The 17,063-nt window shown below is 43.2% G+C and overlaps 1 protein-coding gene across 1 annotated transcript in view; it reads right to left on the bottom strand.

Annotated features, from left to right (window-relative positions):
• Nucleotides 1–17,063, bottom strand: part of Pik3r1 (phosphoinositide-3-kinase regulatory subunit 1) — an 87,457-nt gene that overhangs the window by 29,545 nt on the left and 40,849 nt on the right. The gene's annotated exons all lie outside the window — the stretch shown is intronic.

Below are 17,063 nucleotides of genomic sequence, written 5' to 3' on the forward strand. Positions count from 1 at the left end.
GGTGTTCTTTTGTGCCCTTGCACTGAGTTCTATCAATGCCAAGGTATCACTGCAAGCCAACACAAATGACCACTGGCCACCCAACAGCAAATTTAGCCCCTGTGTAAATGTTGTCAAAAATCTTTGCTTGCATATGCATGCATACACACACATACACACACACACACACACACACACACACACACACGTGCGCGCACACACATATGTGTGTATGTGTGTGTATATATTTATATATATACATATATATATATTTGTGTGTGTGTATACATATATATATATATATATATATATATATGGGTAGGAAAAGAGAGACTTCAAATGGTTTTAAGATTTATTTCATATTATGTGTATGAGTGTTCTGCTGGCATTTATGTATATGATGTATATGCACCACTTGTGTGCCTGGTACTTTTGAGGAAAGACAATGCATTAGATTCCCTGGAACTGGAGTTACAGATGTGGGTGCAGGGAACTAAACCTGGATCCTCTGTAAGAGCAACAAATGCTCTTAACCAAGTATTGTGATATGCTGTGTCTTCATATGTTATGTGAATATTTTACCAATGGCAACAATACAAACGATCAAATAGGATGACAATCTCAAATGCCTCCCTCTGACAACATTACAGTGATGACCATGTTCTTATTCAGAAAGGGGGTGGGGGTGGCTGAAGTAAAAGTAGTTTTCAAAACTATGCCAGAAGAGGGAGCTAAACATTTCACCTTAAATTTCTCAAACTCCAAAATACAGGTTGTGAATCTTAATGACGACATCTTCAGGAGTAACTTGTCTGTCATTAATGCATAAGTTCAGGTGTTTATAATTAGCTAGAACAGACAGTTCATATACTCCTAGAAACACTAAATGGTCATAATTAGGTTTCAGCGCTGCAAATATTATAAGTTGTATATGATGTTAAGAAAATTCCTAACTAAACCCATTGTAAGTACTAAGGATCAGCACTGATAATGGCAGTGCAGGACTGTAATCCAGCACTTGGGAGGCTACAGCTGGAAGGTTACAAGGTAAGAGACAGCCTGGGCTATCTCCTAACAAAAGACCTTGGCTAGAAGAAGGCAAACATGCAAAAGACACATACACACATACCACACACACATAGACACATACACGCACGCACACACACACACCAGCAGCAACAGCTGCAAAGGGCAAACCATTTCATTTCCTTTGATAAACTTTAAACCACTTCCCTTGACTTCAGAGTTTCAGCTCACAGCAGTATCCTCTCCCACAAATACCTTCCCTTCTACATGGAACAAAATGAAGGTCATCCTGTCCACATACATATGTACAGAAGAAACTGAAGACAAAGAGAAGAGCTACCCATCAGGATTCAGTACAGGGTCTTCCTGCTAACAAGCCTCAGCACAGCCCAAATCCCAAACCCAAGGGTAAGTAGTAGAGACACACACCCCTACCGCACTCACATAACTAATCCTCAAGTCCTCTCCCCTTCACATGTAACACAAGCATTTTTCATCGGAAAAAAAAAAAAAAAACCCACTGGCACAGAGATCGGAATTGCTTAATAAAGTTTATCTCTTTCCAAAATCTTATCAACTCGATCATTTCCATGGGCAAATATAAAAACTAAATTAAATGATAATTAAAAATTTCATGTAACTATTATTGAAATATGCACCCAACAGTTGCTGGCTGGGCAAGTGCTTGCACACACAGGAGGTTTCTATCTTCCTCTACTTCAGCTGAAAAAAAAAACAAAAAACAAAAATCAATATCCTGAGCTACAGAGTGTCTCCATCTCACAACTAGACTACTGCTAGATGAGGTCTCTGAAAGCCACTGTAGTGAGAACACTGGCCTTTTCAAAGCACTGTGCACATAGAGGGGGAGGAAGAGTTCTCCTTTTTTGTGCCGTATCGAGGAGATACCCAGCTGAATTTTTTAATACCGAAGAAGCTAGATTGGGCAAAGGTATGACTCACAACAGCTGATGGAGATTGCGCAAGGGGAACTTGACAGGGCAAACTTTACAAGGTAAGACAATGAAAACAACAACAATTCTAGGATGTCCTACTCCTTGGTAGAAGGTCTCTCACTCGGCACGCTTCCTCTCAGAAATATTCAGGCTTGGATGCTACGGCCGTTCCGATTGCCTGCTTTAGACAATGGGGACCATCCCTGGAATTCTAAACAGCACTCTAAAACAAGTGTTACTTTCTTACAACAATTCTAAGCCTAACTATTCTCTAACCCCATTAAATACACATGTAAGACCTATATTTCTGTCCGTAGATTTCATCGTAAGTGATTCCAGCAGGAAGTAAGTAGCTAGGGATGACTAACAGGCTAACTGTTCCCTGTCCATGATGAAGCATCAAATCAAACTCTGATAAAACAAAATGGTACCAAAAATTTCAATAAAAACAAACAAACAAACAAACAAACAAACAAAAAACCCTACAGAATATACAGGTTGGGGCTGCCAAGCAAAACCCAAATTAGCAGGCTGAACATTTCCATTTTACATATACATTCCATTCGATGCAATTCTCCAGACAGTCTGCTTCTGAATCAGAATGCACTTGGGGTTGGAAGCTTGCCCTACTGCGTTGTCTAAGGGCTGCAGAGCTACAATCCTTCTTCCGCATCTGGAAGTATCTGTAGATTTCCTGACACACCCAAGCCCAGTCTCTCACTTAGCCAAATCATTTTTCATCAGAAAAAGTTAATGTTGTGCAAGGAAAAAGGAAAAAGAAAACAAAGGAAGAAGAGTCGAAAGGTCTGAGAAGAGTGAGTCTAAACTAGTATGTCTAATTGCTAAGGAAGGCAGGTAGGCTAGCCTTCCACACTTACAAGAACTCCGGTGAACCAGGAGCCCCAGGTCATAGAAGAAATTACTCATGCGACGTTGGAGGCAGCATGTTCTGTTTGCTCTTTCTGCGGACCCTGGGGACAGCCAATCACAGAACAGAAGAGAACCTCTCTCCAACCTGAAGCCCTTCCCAGACTACTGAAGTGGGCAAGCCTCAACACTCCTGGGCACCAGAGGTGTGTGGGAGATAGGAGCATTCTGTGCTCTAAGTGGTGCCAGCGCTACCAAGTGCAAGATGAAACCAACACACAGCTGCAGCTCCTGGAGGCGTTCTCCATTAAAAAAAAAAAATTAAAAGAAAAGAAAAAGACATTTTAAAGTTAGTGCCTGGCAGGAGCGAGTGGAAAGTTTAAGCGGAAACATCAAAACGCAGAGACTGCCCAAGCCAAGTATTTCATTCCTAATGGAAGCGGCTTGGAAGTGTGTGAAAAGTTCCTCGTTTCCACTCAAAATCTAACATGGACTACACAGGAAAGAAAGGATATATGCAAATGGGGATCGATATTAAGTCAAGATGTTAACGTGTCTACTGACTTGCTGAATCCAAGCTTTCTTTCTGTCTGTACCAATCTTCTCTAGTGACTTCAAAAGAGGGGAAAAAAAATAGTGGACACAAATCAAAGCAACCCCAATTCTTTTCTTAAACAAACGCTGTAAGCACGTTCATACTGTCTACCTATAACAGCTAATACCCTGGACTTCAAACTTCTTAAGCTCTGTGGGCTGCAAGCCACATCAAAAGCTGGTGCGCTCTTTGGGCAAGACAGTAAGACTAAGAATCAAAAACAAAGTAGAAAAATAAACCATGGGTTTGTTCATTTTGGTACACACTGGTTTCATCAGTAGTGCTGACATGATTAAAAGCACAAAGAGACGTGTGTTTCCATCCTTGGGGTACCACTTAAGAACAGTAATCTTGGACAAGTTAATTGACTTTAGACCTGAGGTTTTTTTTTTGTTTTTTTTTTTTTGTTTTCTGTAAAATGGGAGTAATTATATGAGTTAGTGGACAAAGTACCCAGGGTGTAGAAAGACAATCATTAATCCCAGAATGATTAATAGATTTAAAAGGTTTCATTTTTACATCTAGTAATGTCTGTCTGCATGTCTCTACATGAACCACATGTTCCCCAGGTGCCCAAGGAGGCCAGAAGAGGGCACTGAATCCCCTAGAACTGTAGTTATTGATAGTTGTAGCTGCCACGTGGGTGCTGGGAACTGAGTGTGGGTCCTCTGAAAGAGTAGCCAGTACTCTTAACTACTGGGCAATCTTCCCTGCTCCATTAAAAGATTTTTTTCGATATTCATTCACGATGACAAAATTTAAAAGTAGACTCTCTATATAATATTAGGTCAGTTTTCCTAGTACTTCTTAAGGAGAGGAGCTTGAAGCGTATCTGACAGAGTAGTTATTAACGTTTTGCTTCTCACTCTATAAATAATACTCAGTATCTTTTCAGAAGTTAACTCAAATATTATACTATTTTGAACTTATCATATTGTCTCCTAATAAGGACCATAACACTAGTCTGTAAGTTATTTGACTTCAAGTCTCTGAATCTGAAGGATAAACTAAGTTGGAATGATTGTGTGATAAATTCTATTAAGCTTCCACAAGTGAACTAGGTTTTGCTTTGGAGAATGAAGACGCAAGGATGGGCAGTGAAATATGGGAGTTGATGTGAAAGTAAATTTTCAGGTGTAACCACTGTTTTCTGAGGTAACTAGGGTTACTAGTAACACTGACATTTTCAGGCGGCTAACAGATTTGAACTGACGCCTGAGAGTCCTTGCAGGTATCCTACACTCCTTACTTCTCAACATCTCCAAGTTCATCCCCTGCCTCATCTTTTTTTTGCTCCACAAGTCAGAAGAGAATAGGAGTCTATGTCCACTTAATCTTATTTCTAGACTGGCTTCTAGGTCAGCCTCAGAAACAAACAGCAGGCAGAGGTCTTAGGAAGTATATGCAGGTGCACAGCTTTGCCTGACGGCCTCTACTAAAGCCATAAAGTGACTTCAGGATACAGAAGGGCAAGGTTACACTTAATCTTTGACAGGCAAGCTAATTAATTGTGATCTTTATCACCTAAATTGGAATGTGATGTAAAGATGACAACTTACTGTGCACAGCGAATTAAAATGCTGAGCAGGAGGTAAATAGGGAAGAGAGTGAGCCCCCCACCCCCATTTCCTAGCAAGAAAATAATTTATAGTTGAGTCCAAGGAATTTCAAAGGCCAGTGATTTATAAGGAAGTTGGTCCTTTGGTCTGTTGGCTTAGAAAGATTTCATTTGAAGCATGACTTAGATAACCCCTAAAAGAAAGAATGGGGAGGTGGAAGTGGGGAGTAAGAGAAAAAAAAATCACATTTCACATATGTTCTCGTGGTGGCACTTGGCTCTTTGTTGAATGCATGAAGGAAGGAGTGTTAATGGCACCAGCTAAATGTCCCCACACCTTTTAACATGTATGCTCTTTTTTCTTTTTTCATACCAGCTCAAAGATGTATAGTCTTTATTGTTTTTTTGATGTAAAGACAAGGAAACAGAAGTTGAGAAATTAAGCCACTTGGTCCATGTCATAAGCTCCTAAGTAGTGTGTATGTGCTTAGCATGGGCCAGTTTTCTCTTCATCAGTCCCTGGTTTGGACATGTTTGCTATGATGTTTCCCAAAATTTCAAGGTTCCCAAATTTCAGTGGTAACTGCAGTAAGAATGTCATGTAATACAGAAGACATGTGATCCTCATTCCCATCAGGCAATGGCCAAGTACTGGTGGGTTCAAGAAAAGCCACCTCAACAGCAGCATCCGCTTATGTATCTCCTGCCCCCAAGTTAGACAGCAGATGTATTCTCTTCCATTCTCACACTGTTTTGATATACAGGTAATCAGGGGTACACACAGTGGAGCAGTGGGCACCCCTGTTCATAGCAGATGGAAGTAGGAACACCTTGCAGAACAAGGTGAGCGAGGGCTGGACGCAATGCTCACATCTCTCCTATATACATTTGATACTAAACCTCACCATCAAATGTATAAAAACGTGTTACAAATGCTCCAATGAAGCCAGATCATAGGAGGAGTTTGAGAAGCCCCAGATGCAATTAGAGGAGATGGAAGGGACTGGAAAGTTAACATGGTGACCCCAGAGGCCAGGAAGATGTCTGATCTCAGCTGGCAAACCCACTGATCAGGCAGAAGCAAATGCTGGCCAACGGAGGACAGAATTTGAGGAGGAGGAGCTGCCAAAGCAGTAAACTGGTTCAGATGAACAATGCTGAGAGTTTTAAGAAAGGCTGGATGGACATCAGAGGCAACAGAGAATCACCAGACCCCATCCTAGTCAGCCATTACTTTTCTCTGACATTTAAAAATATACTGAAAACTTGAATGCCTGGCTATACTCCACCTAGACCCAACAATTAATATTTTGTCATAAATGTTATCTGTAATTATTTTTATGGTACATTTCAAGGTAAGGGATGTGATTCAGTTGCCTTGGACTATATTGTGTTTCCCATAAATCATATGTTGAAGTCCTTTGAGGTACCACCCTCTGCCCCTAAAGTGAGGATACTCAAGAGACAGCCTCTGGAAGATTATTGAGTTTAAATGAGGTTTGTGTGTGTGTGTGTGTGTGTGTGTGTGTGTGTGTGTATGGGGGGGGGGGGGTCCTTCATAATGAGAGCAGTGGTCTCACACTTTCCAGAGGAGGATCTGTGGAAGGAGGCATAAGGCTTCCTTACCAGGTCTTTACCAAATTACCAGAGTTTACTAAGGTTTTATGGTAACCTGAGCTCATGTATCAAGATCCACACCTAAAGTGAAAACAAAGCAAAACAAAACAAAACAAAAAACTTCCTTTGTCTAGAAAGTCAGTAGCAAACTCTTTTAAGTATTTAGAAAACACCTCTATGGGTAAGAATGTTTCTGACAGTGATGAAGAAAGAGGGTTGCTGTATAAGGTTTCAGGTACTTATCAATAATTCCAGCTGAGCAAGTGATTGATACCCATGCTTCGAGATCTCAGACCACAACTTTCAAGGAGCAAGAATTGAGGATGAGTGTTCCTCCAGCTATAAAGAGAAAAGGACGCCAGGAGCCAGAATACTGATAGCTGTTCCCTAGCTGTGCTTGGTTTCAAAGGCTGGTTTTACAGTGAAACTCCGCAAAACACCTTGTGTTACGCAGCAGATGGAACTAAGTAGAAGGTCTCCCTGTCTCAGTGATTAAGTTGGATATCCTACCTAATGTCATATCAACAGATATTGGGGGCAGAGACCCTTGTTGTTTGGTGCATCTCGAGAGTCACAACTTGACTGAGGTCCCGAAGTTCTGGCTAAGGGCAAGACTCCTTGGTTTGGATGTGTGGTTTGGAGAGACTGTGGAAATGGGGCATTGGAGATGCAGTGGAGCCCAGTTACCATGACTAGAGGTGAGAAGCCCCTTGTCTTTCACTCTCAAACCCCTAAGAGCTTGGGAGGCCGTATAATTATCCCCATTTTACAGATGAGGAAAAGGAAGATTTAAAATAACGACGTGATTTGCCCAAAGTTAGTACAGCAGTTAAGTGGCAAACTAATCTGAATGGATCCAGTTTGCTTTCTTGGGAGGCCCACTTGGTGCGCGCTGGAGGTTACCCAGCCAAGAACAGAGGCTGCAAAAAGCTTTGAATAAGATGGATATAAACGATCCTGGCAACACGTACGGGCCTTGGTGACAAGAAGCATGTTTGTTCAAGTCGGGCTGGGATTGGTGGGTCAGCATCTTACCATCACTTCTCCTTTATCAGGCCTGAGCCCCTGCCAGGCTAAATATTTTTGGGACAGCATTTATTAAATATTTTTCTCATAAGGCTAAACTAAGCACATTCTTCCTCAGGAATGTCACTGGGTTTATTCAGCTAAAAATAACTGGCCAACTTATCATATTTGGCAAACTATGAAGGGCTCACTGTGAGTCATCAGGTGGAAGAAAGGTCCAGTAAAGACCTGGGCACTGGTGGGTATGAGCATTAGCTGCCCTTCCAAAGGACTCAGGATCGATTGTCAGTGCCCGCACAGCAGTTCACAATGGCTAACTCCAGTCCCAGGAGATCCAGTGACGACTTGTGGCTTCTGAAGGCAGGACATGCACACGGCACCCACACAAAACACCCATACGTGTAAAAATAAATAACCACAACAAAATATATGGAGACTAGAATATCAGAGGAAGAAGAAGAAGAAGAGAAAGATGGATTGCATATGGGATGGGCAAGAAAGATGAATGACTCAAAAATACTGAATGGAAAATTCACAATAAAATTCGAGAAATACATGAGAAACTGAGGTTGTAACAGTCAGAGTTATTCATTAACAAAACCCCTTAATTAAAAAAAAAAAAGACACAGGCAGAAAGCTTTATTCCACAGAATAAAGGCAAATGATCTTGAGATAAAGGTAAACACAGCCTTAATGGTGTGAAGGGTCATGGTTTGAAAGAAGTCAAGCAATATGTCTTTACTACTACTGTTCCGCGCGGGCAATTAATTCTGGTGGGCGAACACATTTTCCTCTATCAAAAGACACCACATTCATCAAATAAATGAACACAAACTTACCCACCTCTTCACTAAAGAAGTGACCTTGGCTTTAAGAACGTTAAATGGGCCCACTGAAGCAAGATGGACTGTCTCAGTACAGTCTCTTACAAGCACCGCCAGTTGGAACTAGTACTAAGCTATGGCAACTCATTTATGTCAGGCTAACTTTTTTTTTCCCTTAACTGCAATACCAGGAAGCACTGTAGATAGAACTGTCGCAAAATATTAAGTATATATTGATTGCATCTGACCTTGTTCCGCCAAAGATTCTCAGAATAAGCTAACAAACAGGGAGATGACATTTGAGGAGTGCTTGTGTCGTAATAATTGCTTAAAGGTCTGGGGGGCGGGGGGGGGAGCGTGAAGTAGGCAACTCAATATAAAGGAGCAACCTGCTGAATGAAAAGTTGTAAAATAAGCCTGCCGCCCATCTGGGTGGCAACCAGTCAGGCTTTTTAATCAACACCTTAGCTCCTACTCCTGCAGACAGGACGCAGCTGAAACTTCCTGGCTGCAAAGTGGGATTGGTGGGAAAATGCTGATTTTCTATAAATGGAAATACCTGGGATGTTGTTAATGAAAAAGAACCAGTGACTCAGCCTGGCAGAGGGGAAGGCACTGCCCTCGCTGTGGGGTGCTCTCTTCTGCCATTAGCATCTCACAGAGGACCCTTTCTGTGTTCCCCTTCCGCCCCGCTTAGCCACTACTTCTTTGTAGGGTTGAACAGGAAGTGATAGCGCCTGCACCATGGGAAGGAGTTTTGTACATTTTGTTCTATCAGATTAGCCCCAGTAACTTTATGAATTATGAGCTGTCAACTCCTTTTTCAACCGCTATAGAATATGCTTCTTAGAAATTGTAGCTATAAATAAAACAACAGATGTTTTCAATTGGCTCCAATAGCGCTTGGGCAACTTCGTTCAAGGGGAGAAGTGAAAAGAAATCATTGTAAGACTGCGTTAGGGCTCCGCCTGCTGGTCGCTTTTGCAACAGCCTTGTAAAGACATGCTCATTGAAGCCACTTAGGAAAACCAGAGAGGGGTTAAAAGCCAGCCGTGGCCTCTCTGTGAGTTTTATGTTTTGTATGACTAGATCCTCTTCTAGGCACAACTGTCACTATATCTAGAAAAGAAAAGGGGGGGAGGGGGATCCAAAAGAGGAGGAACATGCTTGAGCTGTTCCTGGTTTCTCTATGGGCAGTGAGAGTCAGGGAACTTTGAACTAAATATCCAGTATCTCGGGATCCTCGCGGTGCAGCTGAGAGAAATTGTCAAAGATTAATAGGATTAATAAGACCAGCCATATTAAACTGCTTCTAGTTCTTAAACTCTAGGGGGGAGTTGGAAACATAGCTAAATAGGAAAGTATTAAATTTACACCTTTCAGGTGGATTTAGCAGCCAATGGTTGATTGGACTGAGCGTGGGGGGTCCCCTCCCTGATGGAGGAGTTGGAGAAGGGACTGAAGGAGCTGAGGGGGTTTGCCGCCCCGTATAGGGAGCAACAGTGTCAACAGGCCAGTCACCCCGGAGCTCCTGGTGACTGGACCAACTACCAAAGAATACACATGGAGGGACCCATAGCTCTGGCTGCATATGTGGCAGAGGATGGCCTTGTTGGACATCAGTGGGAGGAGCAGCCCTTGGGCCTGAGGGTGTTCAATGCCCCAGTGTAAGGGAAGCCAGGGCGGGAGGTCGAGAGTTGGGGGGGGCGCACCCTCATAGAGACAGGAGAAGGGGGAATGGGATAGGGGGGTTTCCAAAGGGGAGACCTGGAAAGGGGAAAACATTTGAAATGTAACTAAAGAAAATATCCAAAAAGTGTTCTCTGCTGCCATGCTACCGAAACCCTGTCAATCACGTGTTAGGGATGGCTGGCATCAGCAAGCACAGGTTCCTTCAAATGTGTGTGCAAAACATTAGAAAGTGAGAGGGTGGTAGGAGTCACTGACACATCGTCTGGTTACAATGACCTATCCTTCTGAACCTAAGGTGTGGGGCTTAAAGCAGGCTTTGCAAATTAAGTATTCATTTTCACTCTGCTAGAATAAAAAAGACTGAAGAGCTCCGGTGACCTCTGAACATGGACCTCGCAGAAGACAACGGGCCATGTGGCCTTAACGTGAATCTCAAAGCCTGGGGCAGCTACAAATCAGAGATCATGGCTGCAGGAGCCTCTGTGTGTTCAGATCTGGTGGGGAAGGAAGACCGTGGAACTGCGAATAGCATGAAGCCAGTTAGTGAGGGAGGAAAGGGGATAGTGGAAACTATGGTACACATTCAGGCCGCTACACATTGAGGCCACTTCCGGGAGCCGACACAGCAGCCTCCTTGTCTCCTTTGGGATAGACTGGGAGGCTGGTGTGAGTGCTTACCCTCCCCCCCTCCCCCCCCCCCCCCCCCCCCGCAAAGAGGTTAAGGCTCTAGGAGGGCTTCTCTTTCCAGTCCTCACTCTTCCCTACTTCTGAGTCATCTGTCAAAGTAACCTCCTTTGATGGTTTTGGAATTCTGAGCAATGCATGCACAGCACTATAGGACTCTGAGAAAAGGGTGGGGGAACAAATCTGCCTGTGAACTACTACAGTCAGTCAATGACAGGACAGGGACAGGTGGCTTAGTCTGAGGAGCCCACTCTGCTCCCACCACAGGTTATTCTGGGGTGTGTGTGTGTGTGTGTGTGTGTGTGTATGTGTGTGTGTGTGTTACCATTCAGTCATTTCATTCTTCAGAAAACTATGTTTTTTAAAATGTGGTTATGGGAAAATAATCCCGTTCCACACAAGATCAGAGACAATGCACTAAGGCCAGAGCATCTGAACTGTGGGTACAAAGACTGTCGTCGTCATCGTCGTCATCGTCGTGGCCAACATGATGATGATTTAATATGTGCTACATTCTGGACTTGAGTGGGTGTACTGAAATTTCCAAATACAATTGTCCACAACACCGTGAGGAGGGCTCTGCCATCATCCCATCTTTATGAGGAGGTGGGCAGACCGGAGACCCAGATAAAGAATTTGTTCAGTCTCACACAACCAAACCAGCCAGAACCAGCATTCAATTCAAGGGACTCCCCATGTACTAAGTAAGTACTTCATCAATGGACTGTCCAGAGCCAGATGGCAACATTATTAGTGGTTCTGTGGCCAGAGAACGGACTCAGGAAGTGAGAACTGCTCCTTGCCTGGTCTGGCCTTTACAGAACATAGTCTTCTTTCCTAAGAGAGTCCACCATTAAATGCATAGCATATCTGATTGCTGGCTGTCCAATGGAAGCAAGCCCCATCATAGCGACTCGACACACATCCCTCCTCACTCTTAAAAACCACAAGAGTGCTTGTGAGAGCAGCTTGGGCACAGTTCTCTCCTTTCCCAACTGACCATTCACTTTGGAAGGGGAAAATGCCAGATCTTAGATGAAATCACGCAGAATACATGACACAGCCACCATGTGGACTTCAGACTGGGACAGAAACAAGTCACAGGGCCCTGCAACAGGGGCTCTGAACAGAAGGAGGCGTGGAATCAAGTTTCCTGACATGCATCCTGCACTTACTCTTATAAATGTAAAACAGAAAATGAATTAACCAAAACTTTTACGGTCATTCTTGCCCGCCCTAGTCACACTTGGAACAATGTCAGCACAGAGCAAGGACCTGCCAGCAGGCTGTGACACAAGACTGGTAGACTCAGAACTGGGTAGACAGCAGTGCTCTTTCAAACAGTCTTCCGATCTTCTTCTGTGTGGCTTTGGTCATCTGGGGGATGTATTCATTTCAAAATAAAAACTATTAAGACAAACAAATGAACTATACCATAGTGTTCCAAGAGGATCGAGTAAGCAGGCACACTTTTACTGGGGTTATTCAAGATGGCTCTGCCCTCCTGGAAAGGCATTTGGGCTGAGCTGAGTGGAGCTGGGAACACCCACAGCATTTGACACAAGCCAAAAACCTGTTGGGTTTCCAGCTATCTCGGAGTTTGTCATAGTGTCCAGCGTGAGAGCAGGACATGAGCAGGGCTCTACTGAAACGGTGTGATTAGTAAGGTTCTTGCATCTGACGCTTCTCCATCTGTCCCTGGCTTCCCTTTAAACGAACAGGAAGTTTGACTGTGTGCCTCCTGCTTCGAGACCATCATCTGCTAACTGCAGATGACAGAAGGTTCAATTACCAGGGAAAGACTGGCATCGCTTAGCCATTAAGTCAGAAAGCCCACACGGTCTGCTTAGGTTCACATCTGGACAATATGAGCAGGAATAATTTCATTTATTAAATTAGGGGTTATTAACATGTCCCATATTGGCTGAAAGACAAATGGACAGAAGTTATAATATAAAAGGGGTCGAGGTAGAAATATCTACCAATATTAGAGACAGAAGCAGGCTCCTTATAGAACTGAGTTTCTTCTTGATAAGATGGTCCAATGGTATACATTTTAGTAGTACAGTTGTCACCAATTCAGTCTTTATAGAGCATTCGGGTTAATGACCTCATTCTTATGAAGACATGGAACTATTTTTCAAGGGTGGTGGTTACAGTCTTAAGTCTGAGCTGCACACTTCGGATAAGAATGATGACAGAGAATGGCTGAGCCATGCAGCCATTCCTTAAGCTGCAAAGCTGTCTTCCTGCATGAAGTGACTCCTAAAACCCAACTTAGAAGTGGCCTGTGGACCTTCAACCCAGCACCTAACACTTATAAAAAGCACAACGAGTTTCATAATGCAAATAGCCTTTAATCGTTTGGGCCCAGAAGAGAGTTTTCTTTAAACACGTGAGTAGCTTTTGTTCTTTTTCATTGCAAGGTGTTGGTGGTGGGGAGCGGGTAACAGAGACTAGAGTTGCAGACAGTTTCCATCTTAGACCACGTATTACAAATTACCAAAACCCACCAAATTAAAAAAGGAAAAAAAATTATTCTGGAAAAGCAGCAAGAGAATGGGAAAGTTATGTTTTCCACAGGGGAATCTCCCTCGGAAATGTCACTTCCTGGGTAACAGATGCTGCACACAATGCATGCGTGAACAAGCAGTTAACACAGAGCAGGGACCAGATATTAGATACGGAGTCTCCCTCAGAAATGACAGTTCTAGTTTGGTTTTTTTTAAGCTATACAATAAATGATTGGTTGGAAATGTTAATGTACTCTGGAAAAATTATCTGACAAAGGAAGACTATAACTTTGCAGGCAACATACATATAAAAGCATCAGCAAACAGATAACACATTCAGAGTGTTTTACACCCAGAACAGGAAATGTGCCAACTGGCTGCCATGACTGCATTAAGCCAGGGAAAGGGGTCAAGTTCATGGTTACTCCGTCATGTCAGCTATCTTTCCATTAGACAGAAAGGGTAAAGTTTAAGGGAAGGGTAAAGTTTAAGGGAACTTTCTTAGGTCTGCCTGTCTGTTATTTCTCTAAGTTCCCAAATCTGTTACTTGCTCCTTTAACTCAAGATGCTAGAGAGAGGTTAGGAAAAGCCCAGATGTCGCAGTAATCTGGACTTGCTCCCACCTCGGTCCAGACCACCCATCATGCCAGCTTTCTACGGCACCTAGCATAGCGATGTGCAAGAAGCCTCTATGATGTACTTCTGACCTCTCCCTACAGTGGCCATACCTGATGATGCTCTATAATGCAAGATAGGTCCCAACATACCACCTCCCCTGAAATCTGAAGTCACGAAGGTACAAAAGTCCCAGTGAATGCACTGCGATTCAGTAAGAAGATACTAGGGGACAGAAGAGCACGAGGCGTATGCTTGCCGAGCAGCTGCCCTTCCTTTCCTAACCCTTTCTTAACTTGCCGATGCTTCCCCCCGACATACACACACACAAACACACACACACACACACACACACACACACACACACACACACACACACATACACACACACACATACACACACATACACACACACACACACACACACACACACACACACATACACACACTGCACATCCTCCCCAGTCCCAGGCTTCAGGTACTCTGTCTTTGCCCACACAAAAGCCACCCTCTTCAACTCACTAAAAGAAAAATCCATTATACTGATGCAGGAAACATGGTATGCAAATGGCCCAGGACACCAGGACATGGTCAATTTTCATGGAGCATCAAGCCAAATTCTTCTCATTGCAAAGATGTGAAGGACGGTCTTTCCTGAAAATAACTGCTCACTGATAGGAATCTTGGGAAAGTCTAATTAAGATTATCAACATGCTCCACCTAACAATGGATTCATAGAGATCAAGATAAACAACCATACTCACTTGACCCAAATCAAATATTAATAAGCAAGCCATAAATTGGTGTAGCATATAAAACATTACAAAGTATTTTTACATATAGTTTATAGACTCTAAAAATAAAAAACCAATTCTAATAAGCAAGTACAAACTGTTTCCCTTAAAGACTAGGGTTGGGGCTGGAGAGATGGCTCAGAGGTTAAGAGCACTGACTGCTCTTCCGAAAGTCCTGAGTTCAATTCCCAGCAACCACATGGTGGCTCACAACCATCCGTAATGAGATCTGACTCCCTCTTCTGGGGTGTCTGAAGACAGCTACAGTGTACTCACATATAATAAATAAATAAATCTTTAAAAAGACTAGGACCATTAGTTACTTTGAACTGTGCTATTTTGAATCAACAGATATTTGTTTTTAAAGACTTCTTTGAGTCTCTCCCCTCCAATATCCGTGAACAGCCACAGGATTGGGTGTTGCAGGGAGTGGTAGATCCTGGCTGTTCCCTGACATCCTGACTTCCTCCCTTTAGATGAAGCACAGTGGGGCCTGAGCAAACCTGGGAGGCTCAATGCTGTACAGACAGCAAGGCTGACATGAACACATCACATCTTCCACCATACTTTCGTGTGTTCACGAGTTCCTCAGCCCCATCGGTTGTCACGGCCTCATTTCCCTCCAGAATTATTTTGCAGGGCAGAGTTCCATTAACTCTTGGTCCACAAGAGTCACAAAGCAGTAGCTAACAAGTGGTATTCTCTGCTCTGTTGCTGAAGCAGACAGTGGAGCTGCGCTGGAGGCCGACCCTGATCATCAAATTATTCCAATACTGGCAGTCAAGAACGGATACCAATGGATACCAGTCTTTGGGAAGGCCCTGACTTCTGTATTTATTCCTGAGCACATTAACTGCCCCTTTTTCTTTACAAATGAGTTTTCCACGTGTGTGGCGCTGAAAGATGTTTGCTAACCTATTCATGCGGACTGAAAGAACCCACGAAAACCAGGGATTGATGCTTCCCTGGTAATTTTAGAAAATCGGACAGTGTTAAATTTCATCATCTACTTAGAAATCTCAGAAGCTCCAAAACAATTGTGCTCTCTAACAACCCAATGGCTAAAAGTGTTCCAGGCCCTTCTAGATTTATTCTCTTCAAAGGTTCTCTCCCCAGAAACGCTGCCTCAGAGCCACATCGAACCCATTCCTGGAGTCAGGGCCTGACTCGTGTCAACTGGGGACACAGGCAAGAGGGGGCCTTGGAGGTTACCCAGTGGAAAATTTAGGAATAAGATTCCAGAACCTCAGGAAACTCTGATTTAATTTAAGATACTGTTTTTGTTTGCCTCGTGGAAGAAGAAGAAAAAAAGCTAGAGGCAACTGAGTTAAGCTGCACCTCTATATTCCATAAGATTTAAGACTTAAAAAGCAAAACCACACACAATTATAGGTCTTAAAAAAAATACTTAAATGTTTCCAAAGGTGTCATTTCTTGAATTTCAGTAAAACTTAAGTTACAACTGGAAACTAAGACACTTCTCGGTCTGGACAATCCAAGAACTGCTATTTCTATAGGCCTAGCCTTAGGATCTTGACAGGGTCACTTCTTAATTGAAATTTTCATTAAACGTTAAATAGCCTTTGGGCTGAAAACACCTTGGTGATGCCCCAACCTCTTGGGAAAGAACCGAACATCTCAACATTACACCTCCTCCTCCTCCTCTTGGGATTTTATTTTATTTTTATTTTAGAAGGAAAGGAAGTGTAGGTGGGGAAAGATAACCCATACAGTCCTTTTCCAATCTGAGATCCACGACTTGAAATTCTGTTCAGTAAACTTCCAAGTTTCTTTTCTAACCTATAGGAGGGGACAGCAGAAGAGGAAGCGACCACACATAGCGATGAAACACCTACTGAGTTTACATAGGGGGAGAATTGCTGCTTTCTTGGGGACTTCTCTTGGCTGAGCTCATTTGCACCAGGTGACTAGGGACCTCACAGGAGTTCCCAGAAGTTTACTCTGACACTGAGTAATACTAGTTTATCTCTCTTTCAAATGTACACATTCCTATTTACTGACCATACTGTTGACCAGATGGCCGACATTTTGGCATCTCTTGAGATTCCAGAAAGATGACTGAGAAGATTGCATCATCAGTGAAATATTTGCTACACAAGCACCAGGATCCAAGATGGCATCCCCAATGCCCACATTTAAAAGCCTGGAAGAACCTGTCTGTAATCCTGGTACCTGTAAGGCAGAGGCAGATGAATCCTTGGAGTTAATTCGCCAGCTAGCTTAGGTACATCAGTGAGCGCCAGCTAGAGAGAGTCTCTGTCAAAAGCACATAGGGTAGTGGGACTGGAGAGTGGCC

This window comes from Mus musculus, chromosome 13 (genome assembly GCF_000001635.26).
Source record: "Mus musculus strain C57BL/6J chromosome 13, GRCm38.p6 C57BL/6J".
In the NCBI taxonomy this organism is placed as follows: Eukaryota; Metazoa; Chordata; class Mammalia; order Rodentia; family Muridae; genus Mus; species Mus musculus.